Here is a 7,166-nt window from a genome sequence, read left to right on the forward strand (position 1 = left end):
AATCTGGAATTAAGTTAATCTAATCATTAGTTATAATCACCAAAATTTCAAAACATCATTACTATAAAAGCACTAAATCAATTGTTCATAAAAACCCTAAAATCATGATTTTCAATAATTAAAAACCCTAGGTTATAAAATTTACAAAATCTGAAAATTATGACATTTATAAAATCTGAAATTATAAAGTTTAATCATCAAAATACAATTTGATACTAATTAAATTAATTTCAAACAATAAAATCAAAACCACAACTTAATAAAATAAAGGAGAAAGAAAATAAGACTAACTTTTTTGTGTGGGAAATTTTTGGGGATTCATGGTGTATTTATAGATTAGGGAGTGTAGGGTTAAATTTGGGCTTATAAAAATGTGGGCTTAAGTTATGGGATAGGGCTTAAGTTATGGGTTTTGGAATGGGTTATTCCAATAAGAGTATGTAGGAATAATTTACATTGCCCAATAATTAATAAACATTTGGTCCAAAATATATTTTACTTTTATACAAAACCTTATACTTAAAATACTTTAACCCTTTAAAATATTTAATTAAAATACTTGAGCCCTTAACAATACATTTTATTAATACTTAAATACTTTATAAAAAGTACATAAAAATACGGGGTGTTACTAGGGATGTCAGTAGGGCGGGTCAAGTAGGAGACCCGCTCCATCCCCGCCCCAGTGGGGCGGGGATGGGTCTCGATTTGGCGGGTGGTGGGGCGGGGATGGGGATAAAAACCATACTCGCCATGGGTGATGGGGCGGGGGTGGATTTTAAGTTATACCCGCCCCATCCCCGCCCCGCCCCACCTGCCCCACTTCATACCCGCCCCATCCCCACCTCATACCCACATCTATATATCTTTTAAAGTAAAATTACATACTTTTGTAGTATTTATAAAATAATTACGTAAAATACAATATTAAATATAATACTTTGTACGACACTAATATTATAACACAAAAATGTGCGTAGAACGTTTATTTTATAATTCGTATTAATTATGTAGGATTGTATATTTGAGATACGGAGATTAGGTGGATCTTTGGTGGGGATTAGGCGGGTCTTTGGTGGGGATGGATATCCAAGTGGGGGGTGGGGCGGGGATGGTTTTGGAGTTGTACCCGGTGGGGCGGGGATGGGGATGAAAATTGGACCCGCCGCGGGGATGGGGATGAAAATATTAGGTGGGGATGGGATGGGAAGGCCAACATCCGCCCCGCCCCGCCCCGCCCCGCCCCATTGACATCCCTAGGTGTTACACTCCCACTTTACCTTCCTTTCCCCAGATCATTCTCTCTCCTCCTTTATACCCATTTTGACCTTTTTTTTTTTAAATTTCAATTGACGTTTTTGAATTTCTGAAATTTTGTCAAAATTCAGAAAGAAGAAGAAGATACTGCCATGGACACCGATGCTACGGCTCCGCCCAAAGATAGCACCAATAATTCCCACAACGGCCTACAATTATTGTAAGATTTTTCAATTCTTATTTTCGTATTTTATTCAATGGTTATTTTCGTTTTTTTTTTTTTTTTGGTATTTTAGTTCCATTCGTTCATTTGAGTAACCCCGTTTCTCCATTACATTACGTAATTAATTTAATTTCTTACGTGGTTATACCAAGTGGGTAGCCACATATAAGAATTTGTGTACGAGCAAAGCTCCAATCTATCTACTAAACAAAAGACGTTTATCAACTAGCAATTTTGTTTAGCAAATTTGGATTTTCTCATATTGTTCATTTAGTTTATAAAAGTGGTGTGTGCCATGTTGAGATCTAATTTGAATCAAAAGGAGCTTTTAATACATATTCAATTAAATTAAAATAATATTTCCGGTGACAAATTGGTAAGAAAATGTTGTTGCAGTGACACATAAGTAAAATTTAAGGTTCCGGCGACATTAAGCCGAAAAATGGCACTTGGATTTTTTTTTTTTATTTTTTTTTATCTTTCATTCCTTTGTTTATTGATTAACAAAATGTTTTCAATTGTCTCTAAATCCTATTACGAATTAATAATACAAAGAGTGATTTAAATCCTTTCTACTATTATTGTTATATTTTTCCCCTTAAATTTAAAGCTAATGCAATGATTAATTTGTGTTCAAATCAGTGTCATTAAATCCTAAATATTTAGGGGGCGTTTGGTTCAAACAATGGTATGGGTTTGGAATGAGGAATGAAACCTGGGTGGTATGGGGTTAGAACTTGATACTTGATTTCATGTGTTTGGTTTTTATCTAGGAATGATGGTTTTCCTTTTAATTTTAAACCTAAAGGTATGGGTATGAGCCATACCCACCTCCTCCCTTGGGTTTCAAAAACCCATACCTTGGGGGTTTGAGGTATGGGTTTGAAAAATGAAATTTCAAGAAACAAACACAAAGTATGGGTTTTGGTCATTCCAAACCCATACCTTATACCTAATATGCTTGAACCAAACACCCCCTTAGTCTTGTTAGTTGATTTGAGCTTAGGACAACTGGGACCCCTATACTTTTCATCTTATTTTCGCTGAAACTGAAATTATTTTTACTGAATTGAAATTTTTTAGATTTTACTAATTGTCAATTATATTTTCTCATTAAAATTTATTTTTACTTAATTGAACTTATTTTTGCCAACTGAACTTAGTTTTACCGAACTGAAATTATTTTTATCACTCCATTTCGTAATAATCGCAACAATAGGACGTGCACAAAGTTTTAAGAAATTTATAAGATTGAGATCATAAAGGTGAATTTTATAATATAAAGTATAGTCAGTGCCTTAGTGGAGATATATTAGGTTGCTAGTTGGAGAGGAAAAAACATCATTAGTAAAAGTAGGTTAAGAAGAAGAGAGAAATATTAAAATATTTATGCAATTGGGGTTAGTGGGAAAGATAAATAATAAAATAGTGATGAGTCCTTACCGAATTAGAAAGTGTTGCAACTATTATATAACAGACATAAAAGGAATATGTTGCGATTATAATAAAACGGAAGGAGTACTAAATATTTTAGTTTTAAGGTGAAGAGAACAAAGCCTAAATATGAAGGGATAGTAGTGAGGAGGATTTCCCAAAACCTTTCCTAAGGAATCCTAATGAGTAAGTAGAGGTTATTGCCTGAAATGCCATCAAGAAATGCATATCTACAGATTGATCTGTCATCTCAATTTTATCGAGTCTAGTAGATGAAATACTGATTGCTTAAGCTGTCATGTAAAGTTAGGCAATTATTGCATAGTGCAGTTACTTCTATGTCATACTGTTATTATGTATCTGGAATGCATAATCTAGGCTCTTGGCATTGCTTAACGCATGTCTATCAATGTCTGGGACGATTGACAAGTGCTTCACTGCTGATGAAATCTCAAAGTATGGCCAGTATGAAGGTGAGTTTGCTAGTCACCTGAGGGCGAAATACTCCTCCGACAAGGATGTCCATGGAGGTAAACTTCTTTGTCATGCTGACTATTACATCTATGTATCTGTAAGCTTAAGTCCTTTTTTTTCCTGCAATGATTGCAATCCTTTAAAACTACCATATCTGAACCAGCTTTGAAAGGCATGCTCGTTGCTAACTGAGAGGAGTAAAATTTATGACCTTGTGTTATTTGCTTCCAAGTTTCAAATGCTATTAAGCAATGGGTCTTCAGATAGATCAGTGACATCAGTCTAAATTGGATGATACTAAGTAATTGTGACTTGGTTTCCTTTGTGCTCTATCTGCCTCCCGCCCTCCCGGTTTTCCACTTTGTACTCTTATTTAGTATTTACATTCACATTAGAGATGTGATATGTGCCGTAGTTATTTTTATCTTTTGTGTTTCCATTTCCTTGACAAGCCTATGCTTTTCTCAGTTGACATTGTTGTATGGTCTATTGGTCTATGAGTCTATGACCTCTATCATAATATCATCCATTATGGTGGTGCTCTATCTTTCTTTTGAAAAGTGTTGACTCTGTCTCAGATTCCAGCTTCCAGCTTCTTTTTCCAACGTACTTCTGATTGTTTTGCATTTAGGTCCGTGTTGTTTCTTGACACTAGCTTTTTTCACACTGGTTCTTGACATTCTAGTTCAGAAACATTTTGTATCACTCGTCAAGTAGAAGAAGAAAGATCAGGGATAGTGTCTGCTTCCCTTATGCGGTGGCAACAATACTGCCAGGACATGATTCTTATAAAGGTGTTTCCATGTCATGATGTTATGGTGCTAGCACCATGAACTTCATGAACATCATCTTGAAAGGAGTTTATGTGTCTTTAGAGCACAATTAAGTATCCAATTCCTCGCTCTCCCACTTTTTTTTTTTAAGTATATGAGCGTCATTCATTTGTATAGGTTCAAGCCAATATATTGGTTACCTGTAAAGATTATATGATACTCTTTCCATCTCTTTTTTATGGTAACGTTGACCTTCATGGCTCTTTTGCACATCTTTGACCATGTATATATTCAATATAATTTGAGTAAAAATTCTGAAAAAATCGATTATCTGAAAATTCCTTTCAAGACAAATACAACATCTTACATGATATGGTTTTGATCTTTATAATAGATTAATAGTATACTTTTGTAGTCAAGTTATCAAATGTTGACCACTAAAGTCAATATGTTACCATAGAAAAGAGATGGGACTTAGATTCCAATGAAGTGGCTTGAAGAATGGGGGAACTTCTGTGTGAGGTTTATTATTATTATTGTTATTATTATTATTATTATTATGATTATTATTATTATTATTATTATTATTATTATAATTATTATTATTATTATTATTATTATTTGGTATAAAACTGAGATTTAAAAGCTGTTGCTCGCATTCGTTTGACATTTTTCTATAGCATTGTTATTATTGACATGGGGAAGCACTGTGTTTCGAACTTTCAATTGACATCGATTTTCATGAGGTGCATACACTTGGAATACTTGAATGCTCTTATAGCTGCACTTTGGGTGCTTATTTTTGGACCTAATGGTGAAGGTCCTATAAGTTACTTTGGATAATAAAGTTTACATCTTCATGTTGCTTTCATTCTTTGAATTTGATAATAAAGTTTACATCTTCATATTGCTTTCATTCTTTGAATTTGATTTATAGAGATTATAAATTATTGAGACAATCTGCAATCTACAATCTACTTCGTTACATCTAATTCTATATATGACCAAGAGTAAAGAATCTAATTATTGAATAACAGAAGAATTAAAAGACATGCAGGGGCCACAGGAAACATCTTCTGTTCTGTATTGTACAATTGCTTGATTATTTTTATCATTTCGATTAGAATTAGCAACGTTAGCTTATTAATGGTATATATATATAAATATATATATATATATATATATATATATATATATATATATATATATATATATATATATATATATATATATATATGTGTGTGTGTGTGTGTGTACAGGTGACATAAATGACCTTGCAGTCACAGAGGGCAATGAAACCATAAAAGCAAGCAGGTGCAATTTTTCTTATTCTTTTAATTTTATGACATTCAAAGTTGAAGTTAAATAAAGGTGACATATATGTTCTTGGACTCCCGTATCCATGTTCAACACGCGTTTGTGTTTGTAGGTGTCATAGGAATCGATATACCTTAACATATGTGAATATGCTTGACAAATCATAGGTTGTGGTGAATTTGACAAATACACATTAGTGACAAGAGATAAAGTGGAGAGCTGTCAACAAATCTTATATGGAAATGGAATTTATAAACAGTTCATGGATCATTAAAGACAACCACAAATGGGACAATACCGAAGGCAATAACGATTTAATCTATAAATGTTACACCCCATTCACAATTTATGAGATTGTTGATTTTATGTGGTCACGAAACACAAAAGGAGGAGTCGGGAATGATGGTACAAAATTGTATCAATAAAGCAGTTTTGCCCATATTGGATTCTATTTGATTTTTATTGCGACATGTATTAATTGTAACACAAAAAACATACAAATTTATTCATTCACTCCAAACTAGATTATGTTAAGTCGGTTGAATACTTAATGCACATACAGTTTACTAATTAGTGATAATTGTGATCACGCAACAAGACCTAAACCAGTAATCTAAATTATTTTATTAGTCATGATTTGGAATTACATGTCTTAATTTACATTCAATTGGTGTTTAAAGCAGTTAAACAATTACGCATAAAAACATTGGAATCAACATATCTAAGACAAGAAATCTTATCATCCCAAACATGATATTAACGATTATTAATAAAATCTAAAGTATGATACTAATAAAATTAATAAAACGCATAATATGATACTAATAACCCTAAACATGATACTAAGCAAGGAAATTCACATATAGAATAAATAATAAAAGATTAACTAGATTACTTACTTTGATTGCGTAACCTTACAACTAGGGTGGGTAAGCATGACAAAGTGCCTTGAAACTTTTAGAACCGAAACTTTTTGCAACAGGTTCCTCAAAATGGAAATCGAAACCAAAACATGTTGATTTGGTCTTGGAAATTGAGAGCCGGTCCTAGTTCAAGGTACCATGCCTTTTAATATACTTGATAATTTTTTACGGGTCTCAAATTTATAACTTTTACAACTCGCAAATACAACAATTTAAAATTTTAGCAATTTTTTTTTGTGTTTTCACTCATTCTCTCTGAAGTTTTCGGCTTAAATTTACTCAAATCTTCTACCTTGCTTCAAATTTTTTTATTATGCATGTTTAAATTTGCTTGAAATGGCTTGGTTTTTGTGGCTGAAACCTTTGAAGGTTTCAATTTGGGGATTTTCAAATGTGCTCAATTCTTGTTCAATTTTTTTTTTTTTTGGTATATTGATGTATGTATGTTTGTTTTTGAGCGTTTTGATACCAATTTTGTTTGATTTGGTGAAGAAATGAGTAATTTGCCATTTTTGAAGTAGTACTATGTTGTGTGTGAAGAATATGTTGGTGTTTTATATTTTGCTTGCTCATTTGCACTTGAAATCATGATGATATTGGTGTTGTAGATCTTGTAAAAATAATTTGTGTGTATATCTTGAAGTTTCATACAAGTTGAATATTGTTCTTTTTTTTTACATGCATTATATTGTTATGAAGAATATAATATCATGCGGTTAGGAGAATTATATTATTAGTTTATCATGAGAATATAAAACTACTTAT

This window comes from Chenopodium album, chromosome 18, assembly GCF_948465745.1.
Source record: "Chenopodium album chromosome 18, dcCheAlbu1.1, whole genome shotgun sequence".
Lineage (NCBI taxonomy): Eukaryota > Viridiplantae > Streptophyta > Magnoliopsida > Caryophyllales > Amaranthaceae > Chenopodium > Chenopodium album.